This window comes from Paramisgurnus dabryanus, chromosome 21, assembly GCF_030506205.2.
Source record: "Paramisgurnus dabryanus chromosome 21, PD_genome_1.1, whole genome shotgun sequence".
In the NCBI taxonomy this organism is placed as follows: Eukaryota; Metazoa; Chordata; class Actinopteri; order Cypriniformes; family Cobitidae; genus Paramisgurnus; species Paramisgurnus dabryanus.
In genome coordinates, this window is record NC_133357.1 from 3,813,930 (window position 1) to 3,835,891 (window position 21,962).

Here is a 21,962-nt window from a genome sequence, read left to right on the forward strand (position 1 = left end):
AAAAATCATGCACCCCGCCTTTAAGACAGATATCCCCAAAATCCAACTCATTCTCACTCCCCAAGGCATCAAAATCTGAAGCATGTTCAAACGCCTTCAGCATCAGTATGAAGACGCGAAGGGTGCCCCTATGCGTCACTATATCAACGAAATGGGAACTCCGTTGCTTTCATGCTTATCCCTCAGCGTCAGATATAGACGAAAGGGAATCCCGGAAGGTGATGCCGTCATGTTATGCGATGATCGGCAGGATCATGCCGCTTTTGGACGTTAACTACTTAATTTTTTGTTCCAAATTTTTTACCATTGTCGCTTGAGGTTGGGGTTGGAACGAATTTCTGTTCCATAAAATTACATCCAAACCCAACTCTAATCCTAAACCAAAGCGACAATGGTTTAAAAATCAGAAGACAAAAGGTATAAACCAATACAGACATCCTAACCCGAACTCTAAGTCTAACCCCAAGCGACAGTGGTTTAAAAGTCAGAAGACAAAAAGTATAAACCAATACTTAAACTGACATCCAAACCCCAAGTGTAACCCCAACCCCAAGCGACAATGGTTTAAAAATTGGAAAAAAATTGAGTAGTTACCGTGCATGATCGTGTATGATCGCATAACGTGACGGCATCACCTTCCGGGATTCCCTTTCGTCTATATACGACGCTGAGGGATTAGCATGAAAGCAACGGAGTTCCCATTTCATCGATATAGTGACGCATAGGGGCACCCTTCGCGTCTTCATACTGAATTGAACATGCTTCAGATTTTGACGCCTGGGGGAGTGAGAATGTGTTGCCAAAATCATATTTTCCGACCAACAATTAAACCTGACATCAACAGTCTCATAACTTTTGTTTCATAAGCTCAAATTGCTCTAAAAACAACTTTTTGAGGTCGTTTCAACTACTGCGCATACCCACAGGTTGGCACGTGACTATGTATAGAGCCCCTCCCCCAGGGAATCATCAGTCTTTATCGATCGATGATTGGTTCTTTTAACTGGCAGATGGGACCTCTGTAACCAGAGCTTCCATATTGGCCCTGTCCCAAATGGCACACTGCGGACTTCCACTCGGACTGTGGATTTCCTTAGAGTCCACACTTTGATGACATCATGTAGTGCAGACCTTAGGGACCCTTGATGCGAGTCCATGAGGGTGCACTGGAGTTATATTTTTGGAAATAGGAAGTCTGTCGTCTGATTGCTCTTTCGCAAGGACTTCTGGGTTGGTAAAGTGTATGGTGCCTGCAGCAGTGCGGGCTTCGTCGAAGATCGCATCAAGGGTGCTAAGGGGGCGCTGTTCGGAGCGTAAAAATGACAGATGGGATACCCTACGGACTCGTAGAGTGAGAACCAGCATTGTAAGGCCACGAGACAGGAAGTGCACATGAAGGGCGCCATTTGGGACAGGGCCATTGAGCATTGCATTGTTCCCAATACATAGTAATAGTTGTGCTCAATCTTGTTTAATATAGGAATATCTTTGTTAACACTGAAGATCAAGTTCGCAAATATGACAGCAAAAGATTAGAAATACTGTACAAATAGGTCAAAACTGAGAGGCTTGCATAAATATATCTTGATTTCTGGGAGTTTTTATTCAGAACTTGCATCTAGGTCTGTTTCAATTTGTTTGCATATTGAATATTGGGTTTCTCTGTAAATATGTCATACTTTGGTTGGCTATTCATACGAGCTTCATGTTGCATCTCGACTAAAAATCTTTATTTAAATAATGACATGCATTAGATTAGACAGAATCAAACATTTCAGCATCTAAACGGCTGCAGCAGATCAGATAGCCTGCAATGCGTTTGTTATGCAACCCCATTATAATTCAGGCCAAATAAGTTGTCTGTCTGATGCACAAACTCTCTTGCTGAAAGAGCTTAACTGCGATTAACATTACTGAGCAGTGTCATCGAAACACCAGCCACCCACAAGAGGCCTGGGCTCACTGACACTTACAAATAATGACGCTGAATATTGCATGACCTTTTAAAAACAGGGCTTGCACACCGTTATAACCATATACATTTTTAATGGTGAATAAAAGATTTTATGTTCTGACAGCCAACCTGGTAAGAAGTGAGACTATACCAAACATCAGTACATAGTCTTGTTAGTAAAAGGAATCCATGAGCCTTAAATATTTTATTTGACTTTCAATAAATTTTTTTGAGCTCATATTTTTTTGCAAAAGTTTGTGCATAGTTCACCTCCTCCACTGGTACTGTATCTGTAAAATTCATATTTCATCTCAATATAAGTTTGGGAGATTTCATACTGTAAGTCATTAATTATGTTGTTTCCACACTTCGGAACAAATCGGAATTGGGCATCAAGATTTGCAGTGTAAATCCAGCACAAAAGAAGCAAGCAAACCAAACTTCAAGTTTAAACATTATTTACATAGCTCTTTTTAAAACATTATACGGTTTGATATAAAAACACTTTAAGCATTTTTCAGTACAAACATGTAAATGGATGAATACTGTATGAGCCAAATGTTAACACTTTACTTGAAGGGGTGTTCATAAGACTGACATGACATCTTCATAATCATGATGACATGACATCTGTCATGAACATGAAGGAGATTTCATGCACATTTATGACAACTGTCATTAATTGTCATTTGTTCAATTATGCCATTTTTAATGCAAAGATGACATTGTTTGAATTGTTTTTGTTATGACAACTTGACATAAACCAATACATCATAACTTGTCATAAATCTGTCATAAACATGAAATATTATCAAACTTAAGAAACTAGCTAGCTTTATGGGTTAACATTAAACATTCATTAAGTGTTAATACTGTCAAATTATTTTAAATACCTTAACAAAATGCAACAAACACTCAAAATATTATACTCAAGAAGAAAAACTAACAAAACATTTAATCAATTTAAATTAAAGTAATTAACTTTGTAGCTATATAGACCCAACGCTGCATGGCTTAGCCTATTATTTTACGGTTTTTATTTAATTTTAGGTGAATCGGTCTCCAAATGCAATAAAATAAAATTTTATAATTTTTTTAATTATTATTATTATTGAATAATTTATTTTATTTGTTAAAAACATGGAGGAAACTTAAAAAAACATTATGAACTGAAGAATATTCATGATGTTGTTATAAAACTATTTGACAGAGTATTAACACTTAATGACATTTTTAATGACAAATTATATTTGTATCACTGCAGTTGAGGTCAAGAAAAATAATTACACTTAACTACATTTTAATGACAAATGTATCAGTGGTAAAAAGTGATCAGTTATGTTGTCTTTGTAATACATCATGATAAGTTATGGTGTATTGGTTTATGTCAAGTAGCAGCCCAGTCTCACGAAATTTCGTTATATAGTCACGTTTTTTTTTAAATTCTTTTTTCGTGATATTATCACGAATTTTCGTGTTTTTTCGTGATCATATAACGAATTCCTGTTTTGTTGTGATTATCACGTATTGGTAACTCAACTGTTTTGTCCTATTTTCTTACCATTGTCGCTTCGGTTTAGGGTTAGATTTACATAAAATGACATCCCTACCCAAGCCCAACTCTAACCCCAACGCCAGGCGACATATAAAAAAAATAAATCAGAAAAAATAGTATAAACCAATGTATAAAGTGACATTCTAATGCAAGCACCAAATCTAACCCTAAACCGAAGCGACAATGGTTTAAAAATAGGAAAAAGCAGTTGAGTAACCAATACGTGATAATCACACGAAAACAGGAATTCGTTATACGATCACGACAAATGCGGAAATTCGTGATAATATTACGAAAAAAGAATCAAAAAAATACTTGACTATATCACGAAACTTTGTGAGACTGGGTAGCAGCCAGCTTGTCATTACAAAGGCATTTTAAACAATGTAATTTTTGCATTAAAAATGACATAATTAAACGAATGACACTTAATGACAGCTGTCATAAACGTGCATAAAATCTCCTTCATGTTCATAGCACATGTCATGTCAGTCTTATGAACACCCCTTCAAGTAAATTGTTACCAGGCAATTCAGGGATTTGAAACCCCCCCAACCCCAAGTATGAGCAACACTTATTATAAATCAATGAGGTAGAGGATTGATTATTTTTGGCCAGGTTTGTGAGGTCATAATGACTCGGTGCTGCATAATAATTTGGCTCTTTGCTGGACCGTTGACATTTAAAAGGCGAGACTGGTGTCACTAATGTAAGCCGGGTAATTGAGGATATTAGCACAACATGAGGCCGGTTTAGTGCAGGACCCTTTCACGCTATCAAGCTCATAATTAGACCTCATCTGCTGAATTCTGCGTCAGTGGATTCGCAGGCCAGCTGGTGGTTGTGTAGCGGGTCAGATTAAAATTCTAGATTATCTCATTGGTGGAAGTTCTCATGCAGGGTTACATCACTGGTTTATCGCATATTAGATAAAGATTCATGCTGGTCATTTATTTTTTTATCCAAAGAACCAAGCTTAAAATGAGAAATGAGAAAAAAACTAATTTTCACAATTTAATGTAAAATACTTCATTCCCTCAGTGAGCTTCCTTTAATTATTCCTTCAAATGTTACACTGAAAAAAATCACATTATTAAAGTTAGAATTGATCTATCAAATCTGTCTGAGAAATAAATCATTTCATTTCCTATGAGGGATTGTGAACATTTACCTCCAAGTCTCGTCTCCTCTTTTACTCCAGAGGTGTTTGGATATTTTTAATAAGAGGCGTTTGCTTGAATCTCAAAGTCCTGCTGATCTCGCTCTCAGAAAAGCCATAAAATATTTCTGAATGCAGGAATCAAAGAAGCCGAGCCCTTGAGGTGTTCTGCAAAGACCTTATTGGATAGAGCCTCGGTGTTATTGCATCAGATGAGGTCCTGAATATCACCCAGAGGACAAAGATGTCATAAGGTCTAATCCAATATATTGTTTTTTCCCAGGAATGTAATAAAACAAGCCACAACTGAGGAAAATGTTATTAATATAACACCTGCAGTCTTGCTGTTGTGCTAAATATCAGCAAGAACGAATATTATTCAATACAACAGCATGACCACGAGCATGACATTTATTATAATCAACAAAAATAGATTAGGAAACATAAAGTTATCTTAAAAATGACAATTGTATTAAAAACCAAATTAATAACATGTTTATAGCACACTATATAGTATAGATCCAATGCTTGTGGTAGCAATGCTTCGAACACATTTAGAGATACGTTTTGGAGAGATTTTTAGTATGCTAACCATAAGACGATATACAGCACAGTACATACTAAAATTGCATGCATGCAGTTAGTCGACAGCATCCTTATTATCTATTTTGCCGTCTTTAAATTAATCGACAGAGCCGAAGGGCCGACATACACTGTAAAAAAAATCCGTAGAAATTGCAGCTGAGTTGCCGGTAATTTACCGTAGATTTAAATTTATGTTATTTACTGGCAACATTTTGTTCAAAGTTAAATGAACATTTAACATTTACAAGTCTTTGTCTTTACAGAGTAAAACTAAAAAACAGCATCAAGCAAAACATTCTGGGAAACAAAATCTGAAGCAAAAAACAGAAAAAGGTTGATGATGATTTCTGGTTCCCAGAATGCTTTGCATGAGGCTGTTATTGTATAGTTTTATTCTGTAAAGATAAAGACTTGTTAATATTTAAAATTTATTTAACTTTGAACAAACTCTTGCCAGTAAATAACATAAATGTAAATCTACGGTAAATTACCGGCAACCCAGCTGCAATAACATTGAAATTTTTACGGACTTTTTTTACAGTGTAGAGGAGGATGCAGTATGTGGACATTTAGTGCGTAGACTTTCTCTTCATATCCTGTTATCATAGCCACCTTAAGACTGGCACAGACTACCCACACTCGGTTTGCTAACTGTCTGATGCATGCACACAAAACTGGAAAAAATCTTTCTTTGTGTACTAAGCACTAGTGGACAGTTTCTAGTTGCAAAAAGTTTCAGATCTTTTACTGCAGTCAATGTCTGCCTATGTGAGACTAAACCAGCTGAACAACTAAAGTTTATTTGTCCTTTGAACTTTATGATGAGAAAGGAAAGAGAAAGTACCAAGAAAAGAGAGGGATTGATAGAACAAAATATGTCTTTCATCTCATTGCATCAGAGCATACAATAACAATAACAATAGATGCAAACTTGTTTCTATGGTGACAACATCAAAACATGACTATTAAATTGGCTGAAAATCATTTTTGGACTTTATTTTGATGTACCTTAATAACTGTGCTTAGTCTTGCGATAATACATGAGTTCATTTGGGGTGTTTTCAGCATAACAAAGTAAATTATTGATGCAATGTGTGTTAAAGCAGCAGGCTTACTTGCCTTGTGTTTTCTCTTTTCATCTCCTAATAATTAAGGCTGTAGCTTGACTTTATTCTGCTCGTCTATCAAGTTCACACAGTTGCCACATAGACAAGGTCCTTTTAGACCCAATTTTTATTTTATTTTGATTCAATTACATGCACTGATAAAATCTTTAGATTGGTTTTCAGGGCACTTATACAAACAGATTTAAAGACAATAATAAACCTCTAAAGATCTGACAGCAAAATGAGCTCCATTTAGATGAGTTGGTTGAGTTAATGAGGCACTGGAAACCTTCATTATTTCATGAGGTTTCGTCCTTCAGTCCTGCACCTAGGAGGGGTTTCCAACTTCAGCTGGATCTAATAGGACCGCTACACATGAATACATAATTTTCTAATAGAAATTTTTTTGCGCTTAGTTTTAAGTTGCCGTAAAAGAATTTCAACTTTTGTAGGCAGCACTGCTCATCAATGTCTCAGTGTTTCCCATAGATCTGAAATTTACTTGTGGTAGCCGGTGAAAAGGGCAATCATAGCCCACCAACAAAAAAAATGGTCTAACGTTACTATACCACAAAGAGCTAATAATGTGTGACACAACGCAATACTTTGATTTACATTATCCAATTTAACTCTAATCTCTACTTTCTGCAGATATGCATCACTTTGAGATATATTTTACTGTGAGAAAGTTATTTACACTTAATTTAGACTATCACCCCCCCATATTTTTTATGTGATTTAATATTCACATATTTCATATTTTTCAAGTATGACAAACTTGGGAAAGTCTTATATCAAATAAAACCTCTCATTCTCAGGAATAAGGCTACATTGTTTAATAATTTTTGTTCTTTTATCATCACATATCCAACAATCGTCGAATGAATAATGAGGTAAAGAATTGTCTTTTATAAATGTATGTGAAACTTGAGTGTGAACTGCCTCAGATACCACAGATACTACACCATCTTTTATCTTAGGTCCTATTCTAAAAAATGAGTCAGTTCACAGCATTTTCTTTGGTTGTGTGCATGAATAATCCCTTGCAACTTATTATATGTGCAAAACAAAAAAGTATTTTTATATGAAAAATGTATTTTCACAACCTTCAGTAAAATAAGAATGCGACATGCTAAAGAGATAATTTTTTTTTTGGGTGTTTACTGTCTGTGTTCGCGTCGCACCCAATTAATTGAGAAACAGAGAGCATGTAAACGCACACCGAACTCATCAGGTCGCACACAAAATGTCATTATTAAAGAGTGTCATCATCACGGAAGAACCAAAAAGGCAAAATTTGATGCCAGATATACTTGGGCGCTTGTTAATATACCTGGGCGGCGCGCCCAAGTAAAGTCAATGTGTGGGAAACACTGATGTCTGGTCTAAATCAGTGGACCAATCAGGAAATCCCGGAGGTGGGACGAGCAATGAAAGGTTTTGTTTACAGTAGAAAGATGACATGGCAATATTTGTTATTTCCTTATGTTTTCGGGGGTGTGCACACCAAGGCGTTTACTCCGGCAGACGGCGTATGTTTTTAATTTTTCCAATAGCAGCGCCGTGCTTTTCAAAAACGTCAGCTAGCGTTGAGCACCAAGAATTTAAACATTTTCAACTTCGTATAAAAACGCTCAGCTCATTAATGTCACTTCTCACTCAGCCGTCCAATCACAGTGGAGGAGGGGCAGAAATATATTAGAACAACTAACCGGCGCATCGTTTAATAACTGATAAACAAAGCAGAAGTATCAAAGCGACCAAAGCGCTTATCTGAAAAAGCTGGCAAGCGCCCACAGTCCTCATCCACCTGACGTTTTCAGCTGTGTTTAAATCTTTGGTGTACATGCTCCCTTATTCTATTTTGTTTAAACCCAGCATGTGTTTTATTTACAAAACGGTTGATGTTTACAAATATTGAAATTTAGGGGGCGTGTACACCAAAACATTTATGCCTGCGGCCGGCGTATGTCATATTTTTCATATTCTTCATAAAAAAATGTTTGTGAAATGCTCAACTGGTTAGTGTCACTTTTTACTTGGCCATCCAATCACAGTGGCACATCGTTCAACGACTGAAATGCGCTGGCAAGCACCCACAGTTGGCATCCGCCTGCCGTTTTCAGCTGCGTTTAAACGCTTTGGTGTATATGCCCCCTTACAAATGTTAATGTTTACAAATGGTTATTAATAAACTATAAGTTATTTTGCATTTACCCCCTAACTGTACCAAAACCGAACCGTGAAAAAAAAAACGAGGTATGTTTCCAAACCATGATTTTTGTATACCATTACACCTCTACCATATAGTGTGAAGTTTTTCCATCAGGGAAACTACAGGTAAAGTCTATTTGCACTTCAAAACGTAGTTAAACACTAGACATCTCTTCTTTGTGCTAAACGTCCTACTGTCTGAATAAGTCTGTCAACCTTTCCAAGCTGCCGGTTAAGTCAGATGTGTCCCACCGGGTGGCATGTCAGTTTCTGAAGCCGAACAGAGGATGGAGGAAAATACTGATGAGAAAACCACCAAAAACATCTAAACTTAATATTCATATGAGAATTTACTGTCTGTTTTGACGATTATTAAACTTTTTATTTGATTCACTTTTTAATTCTAAGACCCTGAATTTAGTCTTTGGGGACACTGGACCCACCAGCCATAATTGAGATCAGTGAACTGAGCTGTGGTATTCTTATATAGACTGCCAAGAAGCTCCAATAAATCCCTTTTATAGCAAACAGGTCAATTTTTGAATCCTTCCCAAAATAGCGGTGTGAAAAAAAATTTGATGGGTCCTCTTATCCTGAAGCGCAGGAGGCCGGGCATGCGAGATATTGAAACGGTGCTGTGTGCCGTCGCCCACGTGATTTCTTCTTAGAAATGTGCGTCTTGTTCATTTTCGGCACGGAGAATAATGATGAGCCCTGTCATTTATGATGGGAAAGACACTTAAAGCCTTGAATTATTTATGTGAGATGCTTGCTTGTTATTTCTCAAGGCACGATGTGCAAGGTTGTTTGCATGCGAAGCCTCCAGAACATGTGTGTGGTAGCTTGTGTGCATGTTTATGAATCTGATGCTTTGCATGTGGTCATATGGGTAAATCTTGCTAAACCTGCTATCTCAAGGTTTTCCTAAAAATTATATCATAATTCAAATAAATAAAATACAATTATGCAAAGTATTTTAACATCGAAACACATCACCTTTTGTGGTCTTATGGAAAACCATCATATATATTTTTCATAGATGTTTTGATTTTGGAGTGAAATGTTACCTGCACATGTTTTTGTGAGATTCATCCATTCATCTCTTTGTGAGCACAAACACATTCAAGAAAACCTTAAATCACCCGTGCTTTGATCACACTGTGTTATGCAACATTCAGGAACATTCGGTCTGCATGAAACTCGTTCTCAGCATCGCAGTCCATTCTGCAAGATCACGCTCAGATAAAGACATCTGATGTCTCACACGGGAAGGATTTTTTGGACTAATTTGACAGCAGAGGAAGCTGGCTTGCTGTGAATTTTGCTCGTAAGATGAAACATTGTTTGAAAAACACACATGCGATTTCAGAAGGCGCTGTGGAGAAATGTAGTTATGTTTGTTTACCCAAGGACAAATGTCCCTGAATCCCACGCTGTGCATTTTGTTAGCTTATAGTGACTACAGTTACACCCCTCCTTCAAGTTTCCCTTGAAATAAAAATTCAGTTGGTTTCTTAATGCACATTCCTGGTTTTATTATGCACATTTTTTGCTACATGTTATTTACTGTCAGTAAAATGGTCTTTAGCTGTCACTGGGTCAGTACCCTTTTTTTTGCACCTAAAGAGTCACCATATTAGTACCTCAGAGGTACATATTGGTATCAAATGTATATCTGTACCTAAATGATTTTTAAAGGGGACATTTCACGAAACTTTTTAAGATGTCAAATAAATCTTTGGTGTCCCCAGAGTACGTATGTGAAGTTTTAGCTCAAAATACCCCACAGATAATTTATCATAGCATGTTAAAATTGCCGTTTCGTAGGTGTATGCAAAAATGTGCATTTAAAGGTGTGTCTTAAATGCAAATGAGCTGATCTCTGCACTAAATTGCAGTGCCTTACTTGAATAGTGCAGATTAAGGGGCGGTATTATCCCCTACTGACATCACAAGGGGAGCCAAATTTTAGTGACCTATTTTTTCACATGCTTGCACAAAAACTAAGCTACTGGGTTGATCTGTTTCGCATTTTCTAGGTTGATAGAAGCACTGGGATCCCAATTATAGCACTTAAACATGAAAAAGTCAGATTTTCATGATATGTCCCCTTTAAAGTATACTGCCCCAGTGACTTGCCTCCTAAAATTGCCATCTGAGAACCAAACCAGTACCTTGCATCTATTGTTTGAAAATGCAAATCTGTATTACCTCTGAAAGTCTGTTATTGGGTTTTATAGCACAATGTTATTTTCTGCCCACTACATTCGGAGATTTACATACGATGGCACTCCTTGATTGTTGTTTATTTCTGTTGTATAATGGAGCGCCTTGGCAGAATTGATAGGCTGCTGAATTGGCACGTTGAAATTTAGGAGGGTAGACAGTACCTGTGTGGTGGAGATAACAGTTAAGTACTGTTATTTGCTGCAGACTGGAATTGGTTTGGATCCATAACTCTCTGGAGAAAACAGACAGACAGCTGCCGACGGCAGACCCGAGATGAGGCCGTTTGGACTGCATTCCAAATCAGAAACGACAGCAGGTGCTTTGCAGTAACCTTGTACACGAAACACTGCAAAACTAATAGGATGTTTTTTTCAGAGTTGCACAGACAAACTGCTGGTTAGAGAACAGCTTGTTCTCAAATTAAAACGCATAAAATCTGTCGATTTGGTGCTGGTGGTCTGGCTTATTTACAGGCATTGTTAGATTACATTTTTTAAAGTTTAATGATAATGTCTGAAATCATGTTTTGTGCAGTCCAATGTCACAAAAAATAGTAAAAAAGCTATCTTGCTGTCACCGGGGTTGTACCCTTTATAAATTGTACCTAAAGAGTGATTTTGCAACTATCATCGTTTCACTATTTAGGACTATGTTAACTATAGATCTGTATAGTCCGGTTATAACCCACTTATAACCAAACAAACTTGAATATATTAAACTTGAATTAAAAATATTGTAACTTGTGAGATATGTTATGCCCTGTGTTGGGGAAAGTTACTTTTATAAGTAATGCATTGCAATATTAAGTTACTCTCCAATAAAGTAACTAAACTTTTCATGAAAGTAATACTTACATTAATTTTAAGTTAGTTTTGCGTTACTTTTTCTTACTTGGCTGAGGCTTGATCTCTTTCAGGCCTTGCAGGTGTTTTTTATGAAGTTCTGCATTTAGAAATTGCATATTTCCATCGCAAAAATGTCAAGCTCTGGCCTGCCATTTTTGTTTCTCATTCAAACTGTTACCACTTAGGCACGCACGCATAGAGTGCGTAATTCTATGTGACTACTTTCAGTTTAATTTAGTACATTATTTTTTTAAAATCGAATTAATAAAAATGAAAAGTAACTGGCATTACTTTTTTTTTAAATAAATCAAATATTAATGTGTACATTTAAAAAGTAATTTACTCGTTACTTCAGAAAAGTTAATATTATTAAGTAATGCACGTTACTTGTAATGCGTTACCCCCAACACTGGTTATGCCATTTATGTCATTTATTTTTGGGCTATGGCTAGACATCAGATTTTACATTGTTTTAGCCTTTGGGCTGTGTTTATTAGACGTGTTTTAAACACAAAATTGCTTGCTGGGTAATAGGGATGCGTGAAAATTCGCATCTTGTCGGTAAAGCCGGTTCCTTGATTAGTAGTAAATCGCCATCACCTGCTTTCAGATGGAGCAGCATTTACTACACAAAGCCATAGTTCACTGGCAAGCTGGGCCATATCGCATACATATCACAGGTAATATGTCCGCGATAATTAATGCGAAATTGCCTCGATTGTGAGGTGAACTACGGCTTTGTGTAGTAAATGTTGCTTCCACTGAAAGCAGTTGATGGCGATTTACTTCAAATCACGGAACCGGCTTCACTGACGAGATGCGCAATGGCAATCACATGCAAATTATCACGCATCCCTAAGTACCAAGTTTTTACATATCTGTGCCTAAATGGTACTACTTGCATTTTTAAAGGTTAGAGCCCCAGTGACAGCTTGGAATCATTTTTTTTTACCAATTTTCATTAGATGCTTCACAAAGATTGTTATTTATATTTTTCGCTTTAGTGTCTGGAGATATCACAATAAATTAGTTTTATTTCTGTCTCTTCATGTAATCTCAGGGCATATCGTCTGTTGTAGGACTTCATGTTCACACATAAATCTTTCTTATTACAGCTAATGGCAAAGAATGACTGGAAAATCTTTATATTCATACAGACACACTAAACCAAAAGGCTGTTTCCTCTCTCTGGTGTCTGTCTGATTTATTTGAATTATTCTAGAAATAAAATGTGATTCAGTGAAACAGAACAGGAACATTCTGCAAATAAGACGACACTCTGTCCTGTTCACAGTTCTTTATTACACCCACTTACTGACTAACACTGGAAAGACCTTCAAGTGCCTTCAAGTCGAGCAGATTATAAAACCCAAAATGCAGAAGATAGACAAATACTGTAGTAATATGTTGTGAGTTTTTGCACAAAGTGCATGGGTATAAACACACATAATGCAAAAGTATACCATGAATGCACTGTAAGTAGCATTGCATAAAAGTGTTTTTTATCATTTGCATATTTCTTCCTAATTATAAATGTTTTTAGGCCTATAATCTTATTTAAATATTAATTCCAATACAGGCTATCAGACTTTGCCATTATTGTACCAGGATATCACCACAGTACCTTTTTGCAAAGGTATCCCCATAAATCATGAAAAAGTGACATGATCTTAATTAAATCCATCTCGCATATAAACATTGGAAATTAAAATGCTGTCAGCTCTCAGAAGCACTTCAGTTTTACAGGACCACTCAGTGATGAGGATGACGTGTTGAAGGGTTCATTTCCTTCATTAATTTAAATCTTACTGCCGGTCACGTCTGCCTCTGGGATTAGTGTGCATGGCCAATTTACACAACGCACACACGGATATCATTTATGTCTAAAGAATAGGATTTTGAAAGTATTTTGTAATGATTGTTTAAATAATTGTCTTTAAGTAGTTTAAAGGGATTCACCCAAAAATGTAAATTCTGTCATCATTTACTCGAACACGCAGAAAGATATTTTGAGGAATGTTTGTAACCTCACCGATCCGAGGCCCCCATTGACTTCCATAGTATTCTTTTTTCCTAATATGAAAGTCCATGGGGCCTCTGGTCGGTTTGGTAACAAACTGAGAAATGTATTCAGGAGAACAAGTGTTAATGTTATAGCTGCTTTATTTCTGTGCACTGCGAGATGAATTCACAAAAAATTCAGATTTCTCTTATTGTTGTGATGAGCATGTAATCCTGCACTGCATTCACAGCATGAAGTGTTGATGTGTTGGACCTGTTCAATGAAACAGCAATTTTTGACAATTCTGCAGAGGCAGTATCTCATCTCTTTGGGATAATCAACCTGTGAATGACTGTCGCTTCACATTTAGCTGTGCCAGAAAATATTTTAACATGGAAAACTTTACAGAGTAGCTTTAAAAAACACAAGCTGTCAAGCATATGGTGGCCATGATTACTCATAGATGATTTTCAGGGACAAATATATCCATCCCAAATGTTCTCGGCAGAATGTGAAGGAAAGCGCAGACTGTACGCTCTGAACCAAGACCCACGCCAGCAGCTGTAAGTTACACTCATTCATGATATCTCTAGAGATAAACTTCATTTAATGGGTGTTAAAGACACTGAAAGTTTTTTTAAGGTAAGTGGTCGCAATCAATTTATTTACATTTAAACAAAAGTCTTTTTATTGTATTTTATTTAAAAAAAAATTTTGTTTAAATGTAGCTTAAATAAATTGATTGCAACCTCTTACCTTAAAAAAAGAATAAAAAACTTTAAAAAAAAACTTTTTCAGTGTAAAGAATTGGATTAAATTAAATTTAGGTGACTGTTATTTCGGCATCTAAGTTAACTATAGTCTCGAAAAAGTCACACTTCTAGCTATTGAAACTTGAATTTGGTTACGTGTCGTTTCGCCAAAATAACTTCACAGAAAAAAAATTATTCATTCAATTTACTAAATTTTTTAAGGTAAGTGGTCGCAATCAATTTATTTAAGCTACATTTAATAAAATAAATAAAATAAAATCGAAAAACAAAACAAAGCAAAAAACTTTTGTTTAAATGTAGATGTATGATATTCCTTCATGTAAGCAAAGTCAACAGTGATTACAATGTGTTTGTTTGGTTTCATTAATTTATTTGATTTATTTTGGGGCTATGGTTAGACGTCTAATAAAAATTTAACTGATAGCCCAAATTTTGCATTGTTTTAGCATAGACATCCGGGTTGTACGGAGCCCCTATGGGGACATGAAGCAAAAATGAAATAAAGTTTAGTTTCATATGCGCATGTGAAACTATCGCGTGTCCACGTGAAACTTTTATGTGCGCACGTGAAACTATTGCATGCGCACGTTAAACTTTCGCTTTCACGTGTGCACACACAAGTTTCACGTGAGCACGCAAAACTAAACTTAAAAAAAATTCTGCAAATTAAGGTTTCGCGTGAGCACATGAAAGTTTCAAGTGAGCACATGAAACTAAACTTTAGATTTTTTTACCCCAATATCACCTTAGAGGCTCGGTAGGGTTGTGTTTGGACGGCTCACTGAAAAAAATGAATCATTCAATTTACAATTTTTTTAAATTGGTTGCAATCAATTTATTTAAGCTGCATTTAAACAAAAGTTTTTTTATTTAATTTTATTTTTCTAATTTTTTTGTTTAAATATAGCTTAAATAAATTGATTGCAACCACTTATCTTAAAAAATTTAGTAAATTGAATGTATTTTTTTTCAGTGTATTAGATGTCTTTCAAATACAAAATAGCTTGTTGGGGTTTTGAAATGTTGAAATGCACTGGTTGGCTACACCTAACAGCCAATCAGAATGATCCAACTCCAAGGTGAACGCCAATGCAAATTCGACATGCTGAATCGGCAAAAAAAGGCGATGGTGCAAAACAAACTAAAAGTTAAACAAAGCTTAAAACCTACATGACGGCAGACTGCCGGCTTGGTGTATTTCTATCTTTACTCTGTGTATTACAATAGGTAATCCTCTGCAAGGTAAATGTATGGGGTAGGCAGGAAAAACAATTTCCAATTACATGCCATATTAATTATGTCTCAGATAAATAATTTCCAGCTCTTCCCACACCTCAATAAAGGTTTTATGTTACTTTGAGCCGACTTTAATGACTAGATCAGATCACAGGGGAAATGATTTGGATACCCACTGATCTGGAAATTCATAGTTTATATTAATGTTTTCTGCCTCGCGGTCTGCTCATAACATTCATAAATAGTGTAAATCTCATTCAAAGGTGTATTCATCCATGTGGATAATTCCCAGAGAGCTAAACAGCGTCAGCTCACATCTCTGTGTCTTGCACTGCGTCCGCAAGCTCTGTTCAGCAAACCGAGACTACATTTACATTTTGTTTTTGAGGTAGGTGCAGCAAGTTTGGGCATTTCTCGCACTTGCCAGCTTTCTGCATGGCTCAAGATAATTATACTGTAGATTGATTCAATCCTTTCTGCATCCGACAAATATCCAAGCTATTCAGCAACACTGCAGCTCCCAGAACGGAGAACCGGTCGTAATCCCAAAATGAGGTTCATGGCCGATTAGACATCGCTTTAACACATAATAGGGCCAAGGCAGCAAATGTCAAAACTAATTTAGCTTTTAAGGAGAACTTAGTTATTTAAATACATTCATATTTGATGCTCTCAAGGATGGATTACAGATTTGCTCAATTAAGCCCTAGAAAATTAGCCAAGACGTACGATTTATATACAAACTTTGATGTGAAATAATGAATCTTTTAATTAATCTTTAATAAATCATTAAAAAATTGGGTATGTTATTTTATGTAGTTTTGTCTACACTGCAAATAATGACTTTCTTACTTAATATTTTTTTCTTGTTTTCAGTAAAAATATCTAAAAATTCTTAAATTAAGATGCTTTTGATGAGCAAAATGACCCAATAAAATAAGTCTAGTTTTTAGTAAAAAAATATCAAATTTAAGTGATTTTGTGCATAAAACAAGAAAAAAAAACATCTGCCAATGGGGTAAGCAAAAAACTCTTGAACATTTTTCTTAAACACTAAATTAAACAAATATTCAAGAAAAATGTCCTTACCCCATTGGCAGATTGTTTTGCTTGTTTTATGCACAAAATCACTTACATTTGATATTTTTGCTCTAAAAACTAGACTTATTTTCTTGGGTCATTTTGGTCATCAAGAAAAAGCGTCTTAATTTAAGATTTTTTTTATATTTTTCTAAAATAAAAGACAAAAATACTAAGATTTTTTTTTCTTGAAAATATTTTTTTGCAATGTAGGAGCTGGAGGTTTTTATTAAAAGCCTATAAAGTTTGGGCTTGACAATAAGGAATGCCCAATAGCCTAGGGCCAAGCGTGAATTGTGCCCTCGCGCACTTCACCTTCACGAAAGTTTATCATTTGCACATGCTTTGCCAATTAAAATATTCAAGCAAACAAGACCCAAAACAAATCTCAATGCGCTACTCGCGTACTGTTTACGAAGTTTTGTGTGTGTGCACATCCAAAGCACGGACCTGACAAGTTGCACTTCAAGGCTTTAGACCGCATTAACAATACTGGGTTCACATTTCCTTGCACTTGACCCAACATATTTATGCAAAATGGAACAATTGTGTGAATGTGAACAATTCAGAAAGAAAGTGCATGTGTAACACTATATTGAATCTGTGCATTACAAGTAGGTCTTAACATGATGACAGGACACTAAATAAATTCAATGTCTGCAAAAATAACATTTTAATGAAAGATTGTTGAGAACGAATCGATATTTGATTAAATCATAAACATAAAAATCGAAGCGAATTGCCAAATTGGTTGCAATACCCAGCCCTATTAGATAGTTAGCGACCAAGAATATTTTTCATCATGGTCGTCGGAAGCAAATAAAAAGTGGGTGGGTCCCCACCTACCCCCCCCCCCTGAAAAATACATTTACTGCAATAGATGACATTTTCATGTTTCCTTTTAATTAGCCTGAACATTTGCGTTTATTAAATTAAAGACAGTAGCCTATTGCGGTCGAAATTCTGCTAATAGCCCTTTAAATATTTTGCAAATAATGACAGATGTCATGTTTCATTTATCTTTCCCTCTGTCATTTTTTTTCTCTACTCTGCTGACAGTAGGCTACAATGTTAATTTTTTTATTTTGAGGAAATATAAGGTAAGAAAAACAAATGAAGGTAAACTGATACAACTTTTGTATACCTTTTTTATTTGTTATACCCAATCTCTCTTTCTCTCTCTTAGAGAAATATAAATGTGAGATTCTGGAAATGAGATCACTTTATTTTATGGTATCCGTCGGGAAACAATGCTGTCATAAGAGTTTGAGCATGTGTACTTCTAAAACACAATCGATTAAACAGAGGTATGACTTTATGGATTATCTGCAAATGTACCTCGCAAATAATAACAATACGTGAAGACGTTCATATCGCAAATAAAAAGTAATTGGCTTCTGTAAAAAAACTTGAAAATTATCCAGCGATCGTGACATAATCAAAATAAACTATTTTACAGCAGTAATAATATTTTAACGAGTAGCCTACACTTTTAACGTTTGAAAGGAACCACATTTAGTGCTGTGTTAATTATCATTAAAAGCAAAACGAGAGTCTTCTTCTGGCATCTCTCCTCATCATCTCCTCCTTTTTTCTTCTGTGTCTTGAACTTGGGGCTCGAGTCCGACCTAAGGTTCGAGCTGCCTTTAAGAACACCAAGCTAAGTTCGTTTACCGTTAATTATTAAGACTAAATGGGCAGGCAAACTCGTGAAACAATGAAAGTAAAATAATCCGCTATAATATGGTTTTACATGTCTTTAGAAAATATACTATAAATAAAGCAGTTATTAATTTTCCTAATGCATGGTTGTTTGACATTTACTTCTGTTTAAAACGTTATACATTTGGCAAATGAGGTTTTTCAGCACTATGTTCGAACAGCAACTCAGCATCCACTCACCCCCGCGAATTATGTTTAAAAGCTGAAACGGGTCCGCGGTGTAAAAAAAGCAAAGGTTAGGGATCCCTGCTCTAGTGGAATGAATTTGGACTAACAGCGCTTTGATAAGTGAACAGACAAATGCGCTAAATTAGAGAAAAAGTGGGTGGGCATTATCATTGGTCTTAAAAAGTGGGTGGGTCCTGTCCCACCCATGTATAATGGTTCCGACGCCCATGTTTTTCATTAAGTGTGTATTTGTTTGGTACATTGTGATGAAGTAGAGCAGAAAATCAGTCTGTTCAGACAGAAAGCATTGAGAAAGCTATGACTTTGAGAGTTGATTCCTGATTGTTGGCTTTTTGTGCCCTGTAGGAAACTCTAAAATAAAGTTCTGCTTTTAAGGAGCCTTTACAATCGACTTTCTGTGTTGGTCAACACATCCTCACCCCATGTCGTCAATATTTGACGACACTTGACCATTCGTCAATATGTGACGGGGAGGGTATACCTTTCGCGTCATTTTTTGACGAACTGGGGACTTCAATACTATTACGTCCGTTGCATTCTCTTTCCTATTTTCTTACCATTTTCGCGTCGGTTTAGGGTTAGATTACGCAAAATTAAACAGTGTACGCGAAATTAAACAGTTGTCACCTGGCGTTGGAGGTAGAAACAGTTGCCACCTGGCGTTGGGGTTAGAGTTAGGTTTGGGTAGGGATGTCATTATGTAAATCTAACCCTAAACCGACGCGAAAATGGTAAGAAAATAGGAAAGAGAATGCAACGGACGTAATAGTATTGAAGTCCCCAGTTCGTCAAAAAATGATGCGAAAGGTATACCCTCCCCGTCACATTGACGAATGGTCAAGTGTCGTCAAATATTGACGACATGGGGTGAGGATGGGTTGTGTTGGTAGGATATGTGTCTCGCTATACGTTCTGATGTTAAGGTGTAATTATAAGAGACAATAGGATCTGTATCAGGAGAGCTTTGTTACATTATCTCCACCGAGACAATTTTCCATTGAATGAACCTATAATTAAGGCCTTATGAATATTCCTGCAGAACATGAAGGGCCCTATTTCAATGATCTAAGCGTATTGTCTAAAGTGCATAACGTCTAAACGTTCATGTCTGATTCCACTTTTGCTAATTTAACGATGGGAAAAATGGTTTGTGCGCCAAGCGCATGGCCCAAATGGGTTGTTACTATTCTCGTAATGTGTAATGGGTGTGTTTTGGGCGTAAGGTGCAATAAAGTCTCAGCTCTCATTCCCTTTAAAAGCCAGTTGCGCTAGCGCCATGCCGATTTCCTATATAGATGGCACAATTTGTAAACTGTAAAAGTGGAGGAAGACGACCACCAGTTTAAGATTGATGTTAAAAATTGTTTTCATTTGTATTGAAATTGTTGATATTTGGTATTAAAACTTTTAAAAGTCGTTTTCTTTCAGTTATTTGTCGTCCCGTTTATAGGCGCATATTAGTAACGCGTGCTTTAAAGGGGCCATGTCACAAGACTTTTTAAAGATGTCACATAAATCTTTGGTGTCCCCAGAGTACATAAGTTTTAGCTCAAAATATATCAAAATAGTGTGCAAAAATGTGCAGTTTTTGGGTGTGTCCTTTGAAATGCAAATGAGCTGATGAAATTCAAACACTGATCACAATGATGGTGGTTTGTTGTAATTGAAACTCAGTTGTGCTGTGAATTATTTTTTTCTCTCTTTCTCTTTCTCTCTGCACTAAATGGCAGTGCTGTGGTTGGATAGTGAAGATTAAGGGGTGGTATTATTATAATAAGAGCTCCTTATGACATCATAAGGAGAGCCACATTTCAATGACCTATTTTTTCATGTGCTTGTAGAGAATGGTTACTAAGTTGATCTTTTTCACATTTTCTAGGTTGATAGAAGGACTGAGGACCCAATTAAAGCACTTAAACATTGAAACAGTCAGATTTCTATGCCATGGCCCCTTTAAATAACAAAAACAATATTGCACCATTGACTTTAGACTTTAGAGCAGGTTTTAGTTGGTCAATGACGTAGTCTATTTTAGTTGCCTCAAAAAGCAACGCGCCAACATTGCGCCTGAACACACCTCGTTTTCAGAGCAGAACGCCAATGGGCGCAAGATTGTGCGCAAATGCATTTGCTTGTAGCCATTGATGTTGAATATTAAAGGGGACAGAGAATGAAAAAACATTTTTACCTTGTCTTTGCTGAATAATGGTAGTCTACCCGCATTCACGAACATACAAAAAGTGCTAGACATGCTAAACATCTCAGTCTCATAGAAATTCCTCTTTAAGAAATGTCAGCCAGAAAACGGCCCAATCTGAAAAACTGATGCTTATGACATCACAGGCATCTAACTGCCCCTCCACTTTAAAATAATTGGCTACATTTTTTGAGTGGCAGCAAAGTCAGCCAATCAGTAATGAGATTGCAAGTTAAGCCAGTAGGGGGAGCCAAATAGGTGCAAAACCACTTGTTTAAAATCCCCAACCCTAATAGAGCTATATGAGAGAGGTTTTTAGGAAGCTTCTAAGGCATTACAGACCCAAACAAAAACCTTTTTGTCTACATCTCACATCACAGAACAAGGATAAATACCCCGTTTAATCATTCTATGTCACCTATAACAATGTGTTACATCTCGATATGCTGTATTTAAAAGCACATGAATGCAGCTAGCTAAATCTTTTCAGCAGTTCTTCAGTTTTGCAGGGTTTGAATCATGAGGATTTTTAATTGTTGGCAGCCTTTGATGCTTGCAATTGAGTAGTTAATTGTTTTTTACAGCTCAAGTTGGCATTGCTCGTCTAACTGTCAGTGCTGTCCATAAAGCATCCATGTCTTTTATCTATTTTTAATAGGGTAAAAGAAGCATTTTAAGGTTTTTATGATTCAAATACAACCCAGCAATTTAAGTCCAGGCTTCTTTCTCATCCACTTTCTCTGACAGACTGTACTTGTAGAGTTCCTAGCTTGTCTGGTATTAAAACAGCCATGCTGAGACCAGCTGACAGCTTCCAGATTAGGAAATGAAAGACTGTGAACAACGCAGATTTGGTTGCCAGGGAACTGCATAGATCAACTTGTCATTTGCTGCACTGAATAATTCAAAAGTTTGCTGACCACTTCTTGTCCAGTGGGGTTGTTGTATTTTTCTGTGGACATGATGCTGAATGTTCAGTTTTCAGTGTACTGCAATGGAAGTAATAACTTTAGTAGCACTCCATGTTCTGTAGTATAGCATAGTAAGGCTGCATGATATTTAAGAGAAATGCAATATCTTATAACTTTTTTAATACTTCTATATACAGTATTCAGT

At 36.2% G+C, this 21,962-nt stretch overlaps 1 long non-coding RNA gene across 1 annotated transcript in view; it reads left to right on the forward strand.

The window, feature by feature from the left end:
* LOC135776023 (uncharacterized) overlaps positions 1-21,962 on the forward strand; it is a 93,185-nt gene that overhangs the window by 34,559 nt on the left and 36,664 nt on the right. Inside the window, exon 2 of the long non-coding RNA XR_010544008.2 lies at positions 14,124-14,212. This is a non-coding gene — a long non-coding RNA (uncharacterized lncRNA). The remainder of the gene's footprint in view (positions 1-14,123; positions 14,213-21,962) is intronic.